Here is a 21,604-nt window from a genome sequence, read left to right as displayed (position 1 = left end):
TTTAATCATAAGAAGCATACAACTAATTGGATATGCGCCAAGGTAGCGCGGGGCTAAAAGCCAAATATCAGCCATCTGCAAAGCGGTTCCAATAAATCGACCCCCGCAGTAAAGCCAAGACCCCTTGATGCGAGGGTGGGGGCAGAGTGGGAAGAAGTGCGTTGCGATGAATGGACCACCCACCTCCAGCAGAGATGGGGGCGTGTGGGGGAAGGTGGGGGCTGTGCATGCAGTAATATCAGGACTGCATGCATGCAGCCCTGCGTGTAAATGACGCCCAGCGGGCTCCGTCATTAGCCCCGGCGTGCAGACGCTGCGCTGTGCCACCGCGTGCGGATTCCTAGCCAGCGAGCGCCCGATGCTGCTGCTGCTTGCGTGTGCGTGCGCGAAAGAGGGAGCCATTGCCCCCCTCGCTCAGCCAGCTCTGCAGCAGCGTTTCTGGCTGGCAGCAGGCTCCAGGCAGAGGAGCTGTATTGATTTTCCCTCTGCTCCCAGCCCCAGAGAGTTGCTGGCTGCTCAGAGTGAGTGCTGCTCAGCTGCGCAGGAGGGACCGGGCAGAGGCAGTCTCTTCTATTCTCTTCCTCAGACAGCCGACAGCTGTGCCGTGCGTGCGGGCGACTGCTCGCCAGCGATGTAGAGACCCGCTCAGTGCCCATCTCCCCTGCAGTCTGTGCTCCAGAGACCTGCGAAGAGACAGGCAGTGCAGCCGAGGATACCGTCTTTGGACTCCGCTGGCTGTAGGAGTTTGTGCCGCAAATCTCCCCCGTCCATTCGCGAGCCGTTAAGGTAACATTTGCCTTCTTTCGTTGTTAGGGGTACGGTGCACTGGTACTGTACACCATTCTGCATTTGGCAGCGCGTGGACTCCAGGTACACCATTCTGTATTTGCCAGAGCAGTGCACTCCTGGGGTGCATTCCTTAACCATTAACGGTGTGGCATTGCAATGGGCACAGTCTTGGAATACCATTCAGGGTGGCAAATTGCATACTTTCTTGGGATGCACTGATTTACCGCATGGCGTTTGGCGATTCCTGCACTCCTGTTAGGCTGTTAGGCGCTAGGACACCACACTGTGGCAATGCATGCACTCCCGGGATGTACTAGGACACCACACTGTGGCAATGCATGCACTCCCGGGATGTACTAGGACACCATACTGTGGCAATGCATGGACTCCCGGGATGTACTGGGACACCACACTGTGGCAATGCATGCACTCCCGGGATGTACTGGGACACCACACTGTGGCAATGCAAGCACTCCCGGGATGTACAGGGACACCACACTGTGGCAATGCAAGCACTCCCGGGATGTACTGGGACACCACACTGTGGCAATGCATGCACTCCCGGGATGTACTGGGACACCACGCTGTGGCAATGCAAGCACTCCCGGGATGTACTGGGACACCACGCTGTGGCAATGCATGCACTCCCGGGATGTACTAGGACACCACGCTGTGGCAATGCATGCACTCCTGGGATGTACTAGGACACCATACTATGGCAATGCATGCACGCCTGGGATGCAGTGGTACACCAAACTGTGGCAATGCATACACTCCTGGGATGTACTAGGAACCCATACTTCGGAAATGCACACACGCCTGGTATGTACTGGTACACCATACTGTGACAAGGCAAGCACTCCTGGGATGTACTGGTACACCAATGCATGCACTCCTGGGATGTACTAGGACACCATACTATGGCAATGCATGCACTTCTGTGATGTACTGTTATACCATACTGTGGCAATGCATGCAATCCTGGGATGTACTAGGACACCACACTTTGTCAATGCAGCACTCCTAGGATGTACTGGTACATCGTAGTGTGACAATGGAATCACTCCTGGGATGTACTGGTACACCATACTGTGGCAATGCATGCACTCCTGGGATGTACTGGTGCACCATACTGTGCAATGCATGCAATCCTGGGATGAACTAGGACACTGTACTTTGGAAAAGCATGAACTCATGTGATGCGTTAGTACTACATACTGTGGCAGTGCATGCACTCCTGGGATGCATTAGTACACCATTTTGTGGTAATGCATGCATTCCTCAGATGCACTAGTACCCCATAGTTGGTCTGGCAATGAATGCACTCCTGGCAAGCACTGGTACAACATTCTCGGTTTGGCAGTACATACAAAGCTGGTACACAATTGCATGCTTGGCAGTGCACACCATCTTGGTATGCACGTCTACACCGGCGTATGACAATGCATATACACCTGCACACCATTCTGTGTCTGGCAATACATACACTCCGTGGACGTACTGTACACAGTTATTTTTTTAACTAAAAAGTGCATTCCTAAAATGCCTGCTTACACAATTATGTTTTTAGCTAGACATTTAGTACTCGGGTGTTGGCACAGCATTCTGTGTTTTGAATAGCTGCATTCTTAGGATGCACTGTTGTGTATTCCTTGCCAGGATGTTCTAGTACACCATTCTGTGTTCAATATCTCGACGCCTAGGTTGCACCAGTACACCATTCTGTGCTCAATGCTAGCCCTTCTAGGAGGGGCTAGTACACCATTCTGTGCTCAATGCCTGCACGCCTAGAGTGCACTAGGATTCCTTTCTGTGTTCAATGCTTCCCCAACTAGGTTACACTAGGATACCATTCTGTGTTCAATGCCCCACACCTAGGTTGCACTAGGATTCCATTCTGATTTCAATGCCAGAACTCCTAGGATACACTGGGCTAGCATTTCTAGGATGCGATAGTACCCCATTCCATGTTCAATGCTAGCCCTTCTAGGAGGCGCTAGTACACCATTCTGTGCTCAATGTCTCCACACCTAGGTTGCACTAGGATACCCTTCTGTGCACAATGCCAGAACTCTTAGGATACACTGGTACACCATTGTGTGTTTGGCAGGGCTAGCATTTCTAGGATGCTCTAGTACACCAATCTGTGCTCAATGATAGCCCTTCTAGGAGGGGCTAGTACACCATTCTGTGCTCAATGCCTGCACGCCTATGTTGCACTAGGATACCCTTCTGTGCTCAATGCCTGAACTCTTAGGATACACTGGTACACCATTCTGTGTTTGGCAGGGCTAGCATTTCTAGGATGCTCTAGTACACCAATCTGTGCTCAATGATAGCCCTTCTAGGAGGGGCTAGTACACCATTCTGTGCTCAATGCCTGCACGCCTATGTTGCACTAGGATACCCTTCTGTGCTCAATGCCTGAACTCTTAGGATACACTGGTACACCATTCTGTGTTTGGCAGTGCTAGCATTTCTAGGATGTAAGAGCACCCCATTCTCTGTTCAATGCTAGCCCTTCTAGGAGGGGCTAGTACACCAATCGGTGCTCAATGCCTCCACACCTAGGTTGCACCAGGATACCATTCTGTGGTCAATGCCTGCACGACTAGGTTTCTCTAGGATTCCATTCTGATTTCAATGCCAGAACTCTAAGGATGCACTGGTACACCATTCTGTGTTGGCAATGCTAGCATGTCTAGGATGCCCTACTACACCATCCTGTGCTCAATGATAGCCCTTCTAGGAGGGGCTAGCACTCCATTCTGTGCTCAATGCCTGCACACCTAGATTGCACAAGGATTCCATTCTGTGTTCAATGCCTGCACGCCTAGGTTGCCCTAGGATACCATTATGTGGTCAATGCCAGAACTTTTAGGATACACTGGTACACCATTCTGTGTTTGGCAGGACTGGCATGTCTAGGATGCTCTAGTACACCCTTCTGTGCTCAATGCTAGCCCTTCTAGGAGGGGCTAGTAAACCATCTGTGCTCAATGCCTGCATGTCTAGGTTGCACTAGGATACCATTCGTTGGTCAATGCCAGAACTCTTATGATATACTGGTACATCATTGTGTGTTTGGCAGGGCTAGCATTTCTAGGATGCGATAGTACCCCATTCCATGTTCAATGCTAGCCCTTCTAAGAGGTGCTAGTACACCATTCTGTGCTCAATGCCTCCACACCTAGATTGCACTAGGATTCCATTCTGTGATCAATGCCTGCACGCCTAGGTTGCACTAGGATACCCTTCTGTGCTCAATGCCTGAACTCTTAGGATACACTGGTACAACATTCTGTGTTTGGCAGGGCTAGCATTTCTAGGATGCGATAGTACCCCGTTCCGTGTTCAATGCTAGCCCTTCTAGGAGGGGCTAGTACACCAATCTGTGCTCAATGCCTCCACACCTAGGTTGCACTAGGATACCATTCTGTGGTCAATGCCGGCACAACTAGGTTTCTCTAGGATTCCATTCTGATTTCAATGCCAGAACTCTAAGGATGCACTGGTACACCATTCTGTGTTTGGCAGGACTAGCATTTCTAGGATGCTCTAGTACACCAATCTGTGCTCAATACTACCCCTTCTAGGAGGGGCGTGTACACCATTCTGTGCTCAATGCCTACATGCCTACTTTCCACTAGGATACTCTTCTGTACTCAATGCCAGAACTCTTAGGATACACTGGTACAACATTCTGTGTTTGGCAGGGCTAGCATTTCTAGGATGCGATAGTACCCCGTTCCGTGTTCAATGCTAGCCCTTCTAGGAGGCACAATACACCATTCTGTGCTCAATGCCTGCACACCTAGGTTGCACTAGGATACCCTTCTGTGCTCAATGCCTGAACTCTTAGGATACACTGGTACACCATTCTGTGTTTGGCAGTGCTAGCCTTTCTAGGATGTAATAGCACCCCATTCTCTGTTCAATGCTAGCCCTTCTAGGAGAGGCTAGTACACCAATCAGTGCTCCATGCCTCCACACCTAGTTTGCACTAGGATATCATTCTGTGGTCAATGCCTGCACGACTAGGTTTCTCTAGGATTCCATTCTGATTTCAATGCCAGAACTCTTAGGATACACTGGTACACCATTCTGTGTTTGGCAGGACTAGCATTTCTAGGATGCTCTAGAACACCGATCTGTGCTCAATATTACCCCTTCTAGGAGGGGCGTGTACACCATTCTGTGCTCAATGCCTACATGCCTACTTTCCACTAGGATACCCTTCTGTACTCAATGCCAGAACTCTTAGGATACACTGGTACACCATTGTGTGTTTGGCAGGGCTAGCATTTCTAGGATGCTCTCTTACACCAATCTGTGTTCAATGCTAGCCCTTCTAGGAGGGGCTAGTACACCATTCTGTGCTCAATGCCTGCACACCTAGGTTGCACTAGAATACCCTTCTGTGCTCAATGCATGAACTCTTGGGATACACTGGTACACCATTCTGTTTGGCAGTGCTAGCTTTTCTAGGATGTAATATCACCCCATTCTCTGTTCAATGCTAGCCCTTCTAGGAGGGGCTAGTACACCCATCTGTGTTCAATGCCTCCACACCTAGGTTGTACGAGGATACCATTCTGTGGTCAATGCTTGCACGACTAGGTTTCTCTAGGATTCCATTCTGAGTTCAATGCCAGAACTCTAAGGATGCACTGGTACACCATTCTGTGTTGGCGATGCTAGCATTTCTAGGATGCCCTAGTACACCTACACCATCCTGTGCTCAATGCTAGCCCTTCTAGGATGGGCTAGTACTCCATTCTGTGTTCAATGACTGCACGCCTAGGTTGCACTAGGATAACATTCTGTGGTCAATGCCAGAACTCTTAGGATACACTGGTACACCATTCTGTGTTTGGCAGTTCTATCATTTCTAGGATGCTCTAGTACAACAATCTGTGCTCAATGCTAGCCCTTCTAGGAAGCGCTAGTACTCCATTCTGTGCTCAATGCCTGCACGCCTAGGATGCACTTGGATACCATTCTATGGCCAATGCCAGAAATCTTCGTATTGGCAGGGCTAGCATTTCTAGGATGCAATAGTACCCCATTCCGTATTCAATGCTAGACCTTCTAGCAGGGGCTAGGATACCAATCTATGCTCAGTATATGCACACCTAGATTGAACTAGGATTCCATTCTGTGTTCAATGCCAGAACTCTTAGGATACACTGGTGCACCATTCTGTGTTTGGCAGGGCTAGCATTTCTAGGATTTAATAGCACCCCATTCTCTGTTCAATGCTAGCCCTTCTAGAAGGGGCTAGTACACCAATCGGTGCTCAATGCCTCCACACCTAGGTTGCACCAGGATACCATTCTGTGGTCAATGCCAGAACACTTAGGATGCACTGGTACACCATTCTGTGTTTGGCAGGGCTAGCATTTCTAGGATGCAATAGTACCCCATTCTGTGTTCAAAGTTAGACCTTCTAGGAGGGGCTAGGATACCAATCTGTGCTCAATGCATGCACAACTAGATTGCACTAGGATTCCATTCTGTGCTCAATGCCAGAACTCTTGAGATACACTGGTACACCATTCTGTGTTTGGCAGTGCTAACACTTCTAGGATGCTCTAGTGCACCAATCTGTGCTCAATGCTAGCCCTTCTAGGATGCTCTCGTACAACAATCTGTGCTCAATTTTAGCCCTTCTAGGAGGCGCTAGTACACCATTCTCTGCTCAAATCCTGCACGCCTAGGTTGCACTAGGATACCATTCTGTGGTCAATGCCAGAACTCTTCGGATTGGCAGGGCTAGCATTTCTAGGATGCAATAGTATCCCATTCCGTGTTCAATGCTAGCCCTTCTAGCAGGGGTTAGGATACCAATATGTGCTCAGTGCATGCACACCTAGATTGAACTAGGATTCCATTCTGTGTTCAATGCCAGAACTCTTAGGATACACTGGTACACCATTCTGTGTTTGGCAGTGCTAACACTTCTAGGATGCTCTAGTACACCAATCTGTGCTCAATGATAGCCCTTCTAGGAGGCGCTAGTACACCATTCTGTGCTCAATACCTGCACGCCTCGGTTTCACTAGGCTTCCATTCTGTGTTCAATGCCAGAACTCTTAGCATACACTGGTACACCATTTTGTGATTGGCAGTGCTAGCACGTCTAGGGTGCTCTAGTACACCCTTCTGTGTTTGGCAGTGCTAACACTTCTAGGATGCTCTAGTACACCATTATGTGTTTGGCAGTGCTAACACTTCTAGGATGTAATAGCACCCCATTCTGTGTTTTGCAGTGCTAACACTTCTAGGGTGCACTGGTACACCATTCTGTGTTTGGCAGTGCTAACACTTCTAGGATGCTCTAGTACACCATTATGTTTTTGGCAGTGCTAACACTTCTAGGATGTAATAGCACCCCATTCTGTGTTTGGCAGAGTTAACACTTCTAGGGTGCTCTAGTACACCATTCTGTGTTTGGCAGTGCTAACACTTCTAGGGTGCTGTAATACACCATTCTGTGTTTGGCAGTGCTAGCATGTCTAGGGTGCTCTAGTACACCATTCTGTGTTTGGCAGTGCTAACACTTCTAGGATGCTCTAGTACACCATTATGTGTTTGGCAGTGCTAACACTTCTAGGATGTAATAGCACCCCGTTCTGTGTTTGGCAGTGCTAACACTTCTAGGGTGCTCTAGTACACTATTCTGTGTTTGGCAGTGCTAACACTTCTAGGGTGCTCTAGTACACCATTCTGTGTATGGCAGTGCTAACACTTCTAGGGTGCTCTAGTACACCATTCCGTGTTTGGCAGTGCTAACACTTCTAGGGTGCTCTAGTACACCATTCTGTGTTTGGTAGTGCTAACACTTCTAGGGTGCTCTAGTACACCATTCTGTGTTTGGCAGTGCTAACACTTCTAGGATGCTCTAGTACACCATTCTGTGTTTGGCAGTGCTAACACTTCTAGGATGCTCTAGTACACCATTCTGTGTTCAATGCTTATTCATTTAGGATCAACTCAACTGATCTCTCACTTGCGAACAAATTGTGAATGGATAGTTTTGCCTGCACAGTAGACTTGTTCTAACTGCTGTTAACCCATACGTGTATTAGCTGTGTTCTAACCGTATATGGAATGCTTTACCAAACGGTGGTGTTTATTTAAGCATATTTCTAATAACCGTTTTAGGTAAGTCAGTTATGTACGTTTTAGATGAATTGCAATTAGGCACCACGATGTTGAAGACGATTCCCATTTCACGGTTGAAAGCGTCGTTAAGCGCCATGGGGACTCTCACGCAATTTCCCTTTCCTGGGTGGGGGGCTGGGGGAGTGGGGGTTAAGAGATCTGCCAATCTTACAGAACGAAACGAAAGCGGGTTTGAGCGGTTGGCGGCCCTAGAGTCCCCCCGCCTTAGAAATGGGACGGGGCGAGCTGCGAGATCACGCGCATCCTTATTTAGTTGAGCGGGTCTGTGACGTAATCAGACTGCACCTACTTTGTGTAGGACAGCTACAGTCTGGCCAGCGGAGCCGTCGCAATTCCGTCTCGAGCACGAGATTGTTCTTGCGAAAGGGGTCAACCATAGGTCTTGTATTGGCTGCTGTAGGAGCTATTCAGTGTTGCAGCTAAATTGCGCGCTTCGATTGGATGGCCATCATTGTGTCATTTATTAGCATGTCAAGTACGTGTTGTCAAATGTAAGGATACTCTGCATTATGTTTTCTTTTTTAATAACACATTGTACCATTGAGCGGGTGTTTCCCCATGTTTTCCAATCACGCTCACTCGATTGGGATCACGTGTGATCTTATGTTTTACTCTATGAACCATGTCTATCTGCCGATTTCCACTGTTGGATGGACTCTAGCATATTGTACTCTCACAAGGAATGGTCAATAAAGCTCGTTAGTGGACTATATTTTGTGTGGAAATCCCAAATTCATGGAGTGGATTTCTTTCTTGCTATGTACTGTGGATGAGTGCACTGAGTGGTGCAGCTGCAACATGGTCCCATAGCTGTCCCTGTGTGCAGAGACACACTAGCCCATAGGCAAATGGGCACAAATCCTGACTGGCATACTTCTAGGGGCCCAGCAGGTCTGGGGCGGGTCATAGGAGCTTGGCTGACAAGGGAGGGACTCGGGCACGGGTCAAGTCTGGCACTCGATGGCCTTATCCCAGTCCTGCGGCCCAGCTAGTCCTCCCTAGTGACCGCTCCAAAGTATTGGACACCTCAGATATTTGTCAGGAGCGCAACTTCAAAACCTTGCCATAAAAGAGTGAATGAAGGGTTATATTCGTCAGATATATCTAATTTTTGAAAAAAGAAAAGGACAACACTCCTGATCCGACCGCAGGGAATTCGGGGAATATTTTCTCACTATAGATGGCAACGTATAAACACACTTGTATAGTCATCTCCCAGGAAAGGCTCCACCTTGTCCGATAGTGAACTGAAATACAGTCTAGCTGGACATGTCACAGAGAAAACTCTTACAAACCTGCTTTGACAACTCCCTTCAGTCCTTATCATCGTTCACCTTTATACACCGACTATTCATGACACGACCACTCCTGGCTCAGGTTTGACATTCTGGCGTTTCACCTGGCGTTCAAAGTATAGAGCTGCCCAGGAACACACAGGCCTCTCATGCATCCAACATTACATTGGGGGTCATCACAAGTTTGCCGGTCCGGGAACTACGGTACCGGTAAGCTTGCTGGTACCGTAGTTCCCGGACAGGCTCGCAGGTGCCTTTTCTCCCGCAAGGTCTGACCTGGCGGGCGGAACGGCACCCGCGAGTAGAGCATGTCAGATGCACCGCTACCATTCTCAATGGTGCTGGTGCATCCGACCTCCCCATTCCGAAATGGGAATGGGGAATAATGAATTCCGGCACCCGCGAATGGGCAATTAGTGGGTCCGGCTGGGCCGTCATGACCCGGTAATTGCCCATTCATGGGTGCCGGAAAAAATTGCACGTTTGGCGCAGCCTGCCAATCTTACCGGCAAGGCTACCGCCAAACTTGTAATGAGGCTCATTGTGTACTTACTTAAAATTCTCCAAATCTTCTTTGGAAACCAAATCAAATTATCACAACCCTTTAGGACATATCCACCTCCTCTCTTTTGCAGAACTATGGTCCACCTAACGGGACTGGCACGCACCCATGCGATCACAAAACATTAATTCCCACTTCACGTCCCGGGAGGATAGCACAGCGGCAGCGTGCGCGTCTTGGAAGCAAGACGACACAAAGCTACAACAGGTTCAATCCCCGGGTCCGCGCTTAGAAACCTCTGAGTGTTTAAGCGCGTTATAAATACGTAACTAAGACAAAGAAAAAAACACAATTGCACAACTAAGAAAAACTAACAATTCCTGTAACAGCGCCTCGATGCCTGCGGGCTGTGTGAGCGCTTTATAAATGTAAATAAATTTAAAAAAATTAAATCTATTCTTTCCTGTGTTTGTAGCAGCAACTTCCGCTTACTCTTCCTCTTGTCTTCCCCTCGCCCTTTGTCTTTCCTCTGACAAAGATCTGGATACCCGAGGGTGCGGGGGTACAATACTCCCCTCCGTGGGCCAAATTAGGGACTCTGAAACTACTACAGTGGTGATTTGGTGCAGTATAAAAGTACATTTGCATAACACAACAAACATCAAATTATTTTTGTATATTGTGTTCTGCAGAAACACAGACTCGTACAGTGGATACATTACAAGTGAGGTGCTTTGGATTAATAGCTCTCTCCACCAGTTCAACTGCTTAGCAGATATTGCCACCGATTGGTCCATGTTACTGCTGTCGTTCATTGATAGTCACAGACTAATGGAGACAGACTGTGAACGTGACGTTTACGCCCCTGTTCGGCTCCCCTTTTCTGGTAGCCAAGAAAAGCTTGATGTTTGCAGTTGATTTGATACATAAACTGCATCGCTATAGATTCGAGGCGCAAAACGTAATTCCCAAGATTTAATTTGATGTTTGTTTTTATGCTTCTCAAATGTGAAACAGATGGATCCAGAGACTGTTTCCATACATTTGGTGCACCCACTTCAATATATTGCATGCATAGAAATGATGTATTGGTTTATTCAATTAAAAGAGGCATGCTTGAAAATGGGCTACAGCAGGGTTCAAGAATGATACAAAAAAGGGACATTTTTAAGCGATGTATGTTAAGTGAGGACAGGGTTGCCTTTAAAATGATTTCAAGTCTAAGTGACCATGCCCTCCACAGCCTGAGATCTGCCTTTAGTTGCCCAGATCCGTTTCCATCCAGCCTGGTCGTAGTCTGTTAGTACCCAGGAGCCATTTTTGTACCAAAGGAGGCAGCCATATTTGTTCCACTGGTTGCGAGAGCTTCTGAGTCCCAGGACCATGATGTGGAATACCTTTCTCTATTTTATGAAAACAGAGATCCGCTTCAGAAATCCTCTCTAAAATGATAAAAAGTCACCAGGTTGGTCAATCAAAAGCCCTCCGTTTAGGCTATGTGTTAATTGCAATATAGGCATATGGTGACAAAAGACACACTGCTTTCCTGAAAACACTAAATTAATGTTCCCATTCACCCAGGCTCTGGTCCCGGGGAAGGGTGCAGATGCAAAAAAACTATTGGGCAATATGACCGACATTGCATTATCAAAGAGCACATTGCATTGCCACTTTGTCATACTGTAGCCTCCTGTGTTTGAGTTGGAGGCATCAAATCATTTTGAAAAGGGCACATTGCTGATTCAGATAGCTCACAGAGTTAAGCACTCACTTCATAGACCGCATTCATCCTGAAGTAACATGCTTGCATTCTGGCAAGGTGGCCACTGCCCTTCATTCTTTTGAGTTTGATAACCTGAGTAGTGTTTATTTGTGTATCACAGTCTCTGTACAAACCTGCAATTAGTTCTGCTAGTATAAAATAATTGTGAAATCACTACTCACCTATAATAAGAAAAATACACCATCAGTTGTAATAACCTTTTACGGTTGGGTTGTGACGTCATAATGCTGCTGCCTCAACCAGCACAGAGAACAATTCTATCTGCTACTAAATCATAGGAGTTCAAAGGAATTACAACGAAATCCTCCATGGCGGCTGGTAATGATTGGTGTCAGAATAGTCAAAATGGATTTATTCCGAAAACCAAAAAATATCAACTAGATATCGCCGACCAGGTAATATCACTCATCTTGTCACCCATACCATTGTCCGTGAAGCTCCTTCATTCACCTTCACAGAGGTATCAGAGGAGGAAGTTATGGAGGTTATACGTAAATTAAAACCTACGTCTTGCAAGGGGGACATCTTCCCCGCAAACATGTTTAAAGATTTTGCAAAAACACTTTTACCATCGGTCACCACATTTATCAATCGTTCTTTTCAGGAAGCCCATGTTCCCAACAACATCAAAGAGGCATGGATCACACCCTTATTAAAAAAGGAAAACCTTGATCCCAGGGACATGGCTAGCTACAGACTTATCACTAACGTTCCTTTTATGTTAAAACTACTAGATACAATGGCATACAATCAATACCACAAGTTCATTGAGCAACAAGATATTCTTGCATCAGAACGGTCTCGTTTTTACCCCAATCTTGGGACAGAAACGGCACTCTTGGAATTAAAGTTCAATATTGCAAACTTCATTGATGGCAGCAACATTGCTCTTCTTTTATTGTTGGACCTGTCTGCCACATTCGATTTAGTCGATCACTCTCTTCTAGCAGACAAGACTAATTAAAGTCGGTAAATTAACCTCCTCTGCTGCTTCCTGGTTCAAATCTTTTCGTGGGCCATGAACCACAAACGTGGTTATGGGAAACTCTCAATCCCATAGAACTTCCTTGTTGTGTGGATTTCCTCAGGGCTCATGTCGATCACCTCTGCTTTTCAACATTTACTCCCGACCACTTTGTGATCTACTTTCCTCTCTAGGGATATTGTTTTCTAATTATGCAGACCATAGCCAGATTGTCATGAAGCTCTCCAGTTCCTACATAGAGGACGCTGACGAGGTCAACAATGTTTTTTCATCAATTCAATCATGGATGGCCATGATTTCTCTAGCTCTCAATAATTCAAAAACAGAGCTGCTTATCCTAGTGACCCAACAAAAAATGAAACAACTTGATTCCCAATACAAAAACGTCAAGATTGCTGGCATCAATATTGAAGTCTCCAACCATGTAAAAATACTAGGAGTCTTTTTTGATTCACATCTCTTGTTTAAGAAGCATGTCACTTATCTTAAGTCCCACTGTGCTTACTATGTGCATTTATTGGTGCAGATTCGCCCATATCTCTGTGAGGCTAATCGAACATTGATTGCTGCCGCTATTATTAACACAAAGAGGGACTATTGCAATAGCCTACTAGTAGGGACCACTCAGACCAATATAAGAAATCTGCAGGTCACACAAAGTGGTGGGGAAGTATGTGGCCTTAAACAGCAAGATTTGGTGCCTGAATCGTGGAGGAAACTCCACTGGCTCCCAGTGGAGCGAAGGATTCAATTTAAAGCATTGGCCATGGTATTCAGGTGTCTTCAGGATGAGATGCCTCCTTACCTTTCCTCCAGGATTCACAAGATCCCATTCAGACGCACCCTTCACTCATATAATACTCTCAGATTGTATCAAACACGGGCCACCCAAAAAATAATTGGTAGTTCAAATTTTGATGTATGGGCACCCGCCTTACGGAACATGACTCCATTGGACCCTAGAGAATGTGCGTCTACTGTCATCTTTAAAAAGCGCCTAAAAACATTCCTGTTTCACTAAGGATTAGGCTACTTTCCCGAGTTAGCTTAGCGGGCCCCTTTCCCTGATGACCTTTATGGTTTTTGTTGTTTGTCTTGTGAGCGCCCTGAGGTCTACGGGCGTGTGGCACGATATAAAAACGACTTAGATAGATTTCATTAAAGGTGTGCCCATATTTTCAGATGCATTTGTCGTACTGTGACACAATTCACTCTGTAGTTGATAAGAACACACTTCTGGTGGTGCATTTCCTGCACTGCTGGAGTTTACTACAGGAGAGCTGCCAACTATCTGCAGGTCACCACCTATTTTAAACCACAAAACCACTTTTAAATGCATTTTATTGCACATGCTCACAAAGGTTCTTTATAAGATGTTACAGACTGTGTTTGGTGCTGTGTGATCTACCATAACACATTTGACATGCTATTCCACCTGTGTTGTGTTTCGGTTCAACAGAGCAGGCTGTTGCCATTTTCACAGGCTCTTGATAGTCAACGTTATCTGCAAAGAATGATTTGGCTTGGGGCAGAAGTGGGGCAGAAGTGGCAGTGCAAGGTTGCTTTGCTGTTGTGTTGATGTGTGCAGATCGAAAGGCCACACGATCTGTGTGCTGTTGGGTCACTTTGAGTATGTGTAGCCAGAAGAGACTCCCAGGTGCAAGGATCCTGCTCGTTTTACTACCAGTGAGGTCTGCCCTGTGAGCGAGGAGGGGTGGGCGTGGCTAGATGGCTATGTGAGACAAGCTGTTGGAAGAGTTTCAATGGCGTTAAGAGTATTCGCCGGTCAGGGGTTACTAGCTGTTGTCACCCGCAGTCTGCGTGCTACTAGTTGATGTGCGTAATATGAGGTGGGAAGTAGGATGGCAAGCAGGTTAGTAAAGGGTGGAATGAGGTGAGAAGACTGATATAGAAAAAACATTGACAGGATGAAAATAGCAGAACAAAGCAGTAAAAGTAGAAGATGAAAGAGGCATGACGAAGCATTAAAGGTTTTAGCAAGGCATATGAACAATTGAAAGATACCTTGCATCAGGGCGAATACCCGGCCAAGCATTGGAGGGATGACCATGTGACCATGATCTAGAAGTATTACAATACCCACTGTCACATCTAAATGGATATTGCAGGTCACCATGGAGCTCTGTGACCATATAAAGGAACCCTACCTTCGGCCTCATTCCTCTAGTGGCTCACAGAATCCCTTTGTGAATTGCACTAATCTTGCAACGCACGAGAGTAGGTATGTTATATTTCTACAGTGTTTGGAAGTAGGAAGAATCTAACATGAGGCACTATATAAAAACCTGGCATTATGCATTTAATGTGAAACAGTATGCGTTTTCTGGTCTACCTATTTCTGAATGACAAGATAGTACACCCATCTCTGGTTTATTTTGGACCACTTCTCTTTCTCTGTAGATCAGGGATTCCCTGGAAGTAGGTCATCAAGCTTCTGGACCACACACCTGTGACTGTGATCCCAGCTGTGGGCGCAAGACCCGACATCATTGGGTCACCCTTCTCTAGAGCAGACAGGAAATGCAATGTGGACAGGGATCGTGATCCCCCTTCAAACAGAGCCTTTTTGGCCTGTACGGTCACGATCCGGGTGGAACTCATGATGGATGGCGTGAATATTGACGAGGGTCAATATTCTCTATCAAGAATGTGCTTTGTGGGAAGTGATTCGTTTTTTTATATTACCCCAGTGATTACGTTGTATTGCTAAAAACCTTACATACCCTATCTGGCCCATTGCCTCAAACTACATGGCACCATATTTGCAGCTGAAGAGTAATGGAATAATTCCAGTGAAACAAAGTTGCATTCAGTTCCCCCACTTTTTTTTAATTCAATATGATGACATTAAACGTGTTATTGCTAAAAGTACTATGTGTGATGTATGGATCACCTGTAAGAAACCCATGAATAATACCCTTATTTTAGTATAGACCCGCATTACCCTACTTCCTAATAGTATGCACTTACCTACATTGAATGGTTTGCCTGCAGTTGAAAGGTCTATCTACTGATCAATCCCAAACACATCTAGATGTATTTAGTTTGATGCTCAGGCACTTTTAGCGGAAGTGACGTGCATAGGCAGTAAGTGCCTTGTCAGGGTTCCTTCACAAAGTTGCAATGATTATATTAGTGCAGGTGGGCCGGGTATTGGAAGGCAAATGGGTTGTTACACAAGAAAGGGGAAATTTGTCAACCGTGAGATATACATAATTGTAGTTTCCAGCAGCGCTGGCCAATGGGCATGCTCTCGCCGGGAAACCGAGATCCGGCATCAGATGTGTAGCCGGATCTCGGGATCTGTCCAGCCTCGGCCCAAATAGCTCATCACAAACCAAAGCGTGTTTGAAAGAAGAAACAAAGCAAAAAACAAAGCACTTGCCGCGCTACAGTATGGAGTGGGGGGTGGAGCCGCACACAGCACATAGGCGCCATGAGCGCTCTTCTAGCTCCGCCCCCCTTCCTATGTTACAGGCAGCAGGATCCCTCAGTTAAGGCAGACCCTCGGCGCAACTTGGTGACCTCAGGTGCTCTGTGCGAGCGCACTGTGCACACAAAGCCTCTGTGCACAGTGTGCTCGCACAGAGCAGATGAGATCACTGAGGCGAGACCACAGGTTCGCAGAGGGCCAAAGACCCTGTGACTGAGCAGAAAGCGCACAAAGCAGAATCCATTTGGAAAACGCAATCATCACCGAAGCCCCAGTTTCGCTGGCTCTGTGAACGTTGTCTTTCCCAAATGAATTCTGGTATTTGGAGTTTAGGATGTTAAAATACTTTTTGACAGGGACAGTACATGATGTGATGGCTTGAAAATTGTAATTGTAATTGTTTATTTGTAAAGTGCTTACACACAAGTGAAGTGCTTCAAAGCGCTTGAAGGTGGGAAGGGAACCAGGGAGTACAGTCATCATTCTTAGGCCTTGAAGATTCCGAATGATCTAACAACAATTGCTAGCATGCTAGGCCAGAGGCATATATACTAGTGAAGTGTGTGACAAAGAGTGAAGGGAGAAGTGGGGGGGGACTATGGAATAGTCCCCCTGTTGCCCTCCGTCTTGAGCATGATCTCCTTAAGTTCAGGAAACTCCTTAAGACATTTGTCTTCTGATCTTCCTTCTCTCTCCCTCTACCCTACTAACCTCTCTCTTTGCTCTATCCGCTCTATCCCTCTCTCCCTCCTTTCCACACAGCATGCTGACTGGCCACCGGGTATACCTTAGAGTCTCACAGGTCCCTGGCACCCTCACCAGTCCTTTCGCACTTACCTCCGGGCCTTGCACTTGCATCATCGTTACTGCACTTGGTAAATGACCCATGAAACAGAATATATGTTGCATATGGCAGTTGCTAGTGCAATTATGACATTATGATGCATAACTAGTTTTTGCCAAAAGGTTGAGCTGAGAACAAATCGGGGTAATAAAGGGGAAAGACAGACGGTGCTCCAAAATTCCTGATCCACTCCTGACTGAGGGCGTAAAGAGAGAGAGAGAAACTGTCCAATCCTGGCGGCAGGGATAATTACAGGGTACTCCCCATGGATTGTAAAATTGGTGATGTCATTTCTGCTATATAATGGGGACTGTACTAGGACTTGGGACACACACAAACCGGGGAGACAGAAAAGGAGGATGGGGAGAAGGCTGCTGAACCTTACCATCTTTAAGAGTGCAGTGATCAGACCCTTGCCCTTTCTTTCCAGAGGGTCCTGAGATGCAGCTGGCTTTCCTGACTCTTAAACCAAGGCTTGCTATGTAAGTAGCAATACCCCCAAGCCCTAAATTACAGAAGCCCTTCATTGTTGTAGCAGTGCAACCAATTGAATACCCAAAATTGGCAGTGTAATTCAGTCATCTACCCATGGAAGAATCTCTTGTTTGCCTGTGTATGTTAGCATATCTCATTTGAAAAACCTCTGTGTCTGTGTAAATCCTTAGTATTTTTTCAAGTAAATCAATGAATTCCCCCATTGAAATTTACGGTTTAAGATTGTTGCAGTTTTAAATCAACCATCTTGTACCTGGTGTTTTTCTTTCATTGTTATAGTCAGCAAAGTGTTGCCTCAAAATAATTATTCTCGTTGTAACTTAAAACCGAATGTGTCCATGCATTGTGTGCATTACCAAACCAATTCCTATTTGCTTCTGTCCTATTAAACCCAAACCGTTATTCCCATTGTGAGTAATCTCTTTTGCCTAGAAGTCTACCTCTTATGAGCCTCTGTCACTGAAAACAGATTTTCCTATTGTAAGCTAAACTCCTTCCCTGAGCTCCCTGTCATTGTAAGCCCTAGTATAAACAAATGTCCATTTGCCACTGTATTTTCCCTTTGCATTTGCTTACTCCCAACAACCGATTTTCTTACTTCGTGTCTATTTTGCCCTGGTGTGCTGATTAGTATTCTCTAAAACTCTGCATATCTCCTAAGTGTAAGCAATACACATTTTCTTCTATTCTGTCCCTTAGCAGTTGTGAGTAATAATCAAAATCCGATTCTGCCATTTTGCTCCAAAAATGGGTTTTCCCTTTCTTTGCTGTCTTCCCATCTTGTGGTAGTGGGTCTTTCGGTATCAGCTTTTATCCCTCTGGCCGAGCTGTAGGCACTTCATTGTTATCCAGGTTGAACCCTCCGCTATGAATCATTGCATTTGCTAGAACTTTCGTTAGAGCTAGGGTAAGATCCTGGTAGGGGTTTATCAGCAGACCATTTCCCGTCTCCAACCTTGACGGAAGGGATGCCAGATGTACAGTGCCTACCGGGCCCGCATCTTAGATGCTTATTTCACTCACTGATGCATGAATTGCTTTTAGACTCTTGGAGGCTTCGCCTTCTTTATTCTGAGACTCCACTATGCTCGTTTGTGCACTCATCTGGGGTTTGGCCCAAGAGGCGATATCTCTCACGCCTTCCAAGAAAATCTTTTTGTCCGATTTTGCAGCTTGAAGTAAATCAATTAATGATTTCAAATTCACCCCCTCCAGCTCTTTTTCTCTTCCTTTCTTCTCTCATATTGATTCAATAAAAATTCCCACAAAAATAGAGTTCATCAAAGCAATAATTGTTGATTGACCCATGTAGTTATCACTCAGTGTCTCGTATAGTTTTAGATAGGGTGCTAACGTTCTTATCACGGCTGAAATTATTTAGAAATGCAAGTTTTTTTTCCCAATCTTGGTTTGCCGCTGTGGCATCAAGCACTTGATTTCTGAGTGGTGATGCACCTAGCTGATTTACTACCCTTCTTCCATCTGGATGTTGAAACAAATGTTGAAAAGAGTGCATGCTGTTATATGAATCAGCATAAACGTAATTGGATACTATTATGTGAATATGTACAAGAAATACCTACTTGTGACTAGGGAGATACAATTACATTTGCACCTGGGGAAGTGCGAATAGCCGATGAGGTGCCTGGAACAGCGGGCAAGAATACACATTCCACGCCCGCTGTTTCTAGCCATTTCATCCGAGCGAGGAGAAGCACGAGTTCACGACTACGCTTGGCATCCGCCCAGGAAGAAATATCAGAATTTCCAAGACAGAAGATGCAGTTTTGAGGCCAACCACAGTAATATAATTGACATATAGTTGTTGAAGTGATGATTGATTGTAACCTTAATTGGAGGAAGGCCGGGTAGCTGAGGGGGAACCCTGCACCTGGCTGACCATTCTGCGTGCTGCTAAGCAAAGTGGAAATGCATGCATGGGGTTGGTGCCAACCCAATCACAATGGACCAAATAATCTAGGGTCCTATAGTTAGTAGAACCAATGGGACGTGATACTTTTTTGTGACGTCTACAGAAGTCATTTTGAAGGAAGGGCTTAGATGCCCACCTGACAGTATTTACCCAATCCCCTCACTCCGTTACCATATACAGCTATAGTACCTATATTAAAGTTACCTTTTCCTAGCCAATAGAACTGCATGTTAACTTTTAAGTGTGTCACGTCATAATGACAAGTTTTGAGTATAAATGTCACTGTTTGTATGAAGTTTGTTGGAGTTGAAGCAAGAAGGACTATCGCATCACTGCTGATTGCCATGACTCTCAGTTTTTTGTACTTGTCATTAAACGAACTCCCTTTGCCAAACCATTGAGTTGTCCTTATTGATTGGTGTTGGAGTAATAAATCTGCGCCCCCATCCATCTCAAGGTGCAGCTATCTCGTCTTAGAGTGCTTTCGGAGCAAACCTCGGCTCTATGGGCTGGCCGGGGGTCTCCTGAGTACAAGCATTTCCCCATGATTCTCCACTTCTAGTTTCCTATGAAGTTCTCTTCCTAATAGATAATGAGGACATGGGCAAATACAATTTGGGAAGTGTTGAGAGCACCAGAAACCGGTGATTACCGCGCCAAGCTCATCCTTAGACATTTCATATTAGTATATGCAGCCGGTTGCAGGAACAATAGGGGCCGTGCTCTTGTGCCCCAAATGAAGTTTGCGTATGTTTGTGTTTGATTCCTACACAATTGACGCTATACACATATCATACATGCTTCCTATGTTTTTAGTGGTGAAAGATATAATCCACTAGTTTAAGCTTGATAGCATTTAGAAATGTATTTATCACTGTGGATGCCAAATACACTCAACACTGATTCATACATGATCTTAACCTTAATTGATCTATCTTCATGGATTTAAGATGCCTAGATTGAATCCATTTTATATTCGAAGGTATTTTTCCTGTAATTAGGCCCAAACATGTGATGTGACTGTTAAGAATATTATACTGCAAAGCTTAGTTTCAACAATATTGCTATATAGTTACACAGGAAGACTCATTGGCAGTTCTTGGATTGTTCTCATATCTTGATGTACAACCATGTATTACTGGCACACGTGTGGTGATAATTTTGTAGGTTTCGAGGACCTTTGCAAGCATAGCCATTGAATAGGTGAGGAGAGAGGTCTCTGGTGCTGCATTGAAGATGTTAGTGGTCTGTAAGGGAGTGGGCTGCCTGAATGATACTCCACCTTTGGGACACTTTGAAGGACCTCTGAAAAATGTGTACCCTGCTTTAGGTTTAGTGTACTCCTGTAATGTATATGTGTTCTAAATTATCCAGTGGCAAACATTATACAATGGTCAGAGTATTTGTACAATTGGTTACTATTGCTAGCCTTCACCCCTTAATATTTAGTTTACTTCTCTATATCTCCTTTCCCTGGACCTCATATTATTTGTCACTTGCCTGTTTTGCATTATGTCTGTCCGGTTTCACATTTTTTTGCAGTGGCTGTTGGCTGTTTTCCCTGCGGCTATTTTTACTGTGGTGTTTTCGCCGCAGCCGTTTAGGGTGTTTGAAAAAAATATATAGGAGTGTTTCCCACCAAGCCCCATCCAACCCACTGCCATCACCTCCCCCTGACACCCACTACTCCAAATCCCCTTATCCCAAATACACAATAGATTTTTGTAAAAAAAACAGCCACGGCGAAAAGAAGGCAAACGGGTTCTGTGTTTTCTGCAAAACTAAGCCCTGTGTCGGGATTAAGTCGTGAGCTCAGACTGTCCACTAGTTGTGGTTGAATACCTTTAACTGAACCCCCAATTGCATACATGTTTGGGCATTGAGAGGTGGTGAAACTTGGTGAACTTTTAAGAAGTTCAGGTGTTCTGTTTAGGTATGTTTGTAAAGGCTTTTGCCCATGAAAGGGTTTAACAAACAATGGAAGAAGAGGTCAGAACCTTTCCTGCCAGTTAATGTTCATTGAAACAAAGTGACCATTTGCATGACTCATTTAGTTCAGCTGGCAGTTTTTTTCAACGGACAATCCCCCGCCCCTTACAAAATACTTGCTGGAAAGATATGTTGCAGGTAGGACATGAAGCGTAACATAGCCATAATACTTTTCTAATTGGTTGCACAGCTGCGTCAAGAATGCTTGATATGTGGCTGACTCTGCCCCGTCCCCTCTGGCCTTTCTGATGTTATTTCTTGCAAGCCATGGACTCGCCCTACCATGCTCATTGGAAAACCCCCGACATAATGACAGGTGCATCAAAACACACTTAACATGTAATTGG

General features: G+C 45.6%; 1 protein-coding gene across 1 annotated transcript in view; it reads left to right on the top strand.

The window, feature by feature from the left end:
- The first annotated feature begins 256 nt into the window (after positions 1-256).
- The window catches only part of RPH3A (rabphilin 3A), a 1,455,977-nt gene continuing 1,434,629 nt past the window's right edge, over positions 257-21,604 (top strand). Inside the window, exon 1 of the mRNA XM_069619488.1 lies at positions 257-786. The gene's annotated coding sequence lies outside the window, so the exon portion shown is untranslated. The remainder of the gene's footprint in view (positions 787-21,604) is intronic.

This window comes from Ambystoma mexicanum, chromosome 10 (genome assembly GCF_040938575.1).
Source record: "Ambystoma mexicanum isolate Mex_15411 chromosome 10, UKY_AmexF1_1, whole genome shotgun sequence".
Classification (NCBI taxonomy): Eukaryota; Metazoa; Chordata; class Amphibia; order Caudata; family Ambystomatidae; genus Ambystoma; species Ambystoma mexicanum.
Note: the sequence above shows the minus strand (reverse complement) of the source record. Positions and strands in the feature narration are given on the sequence as shown.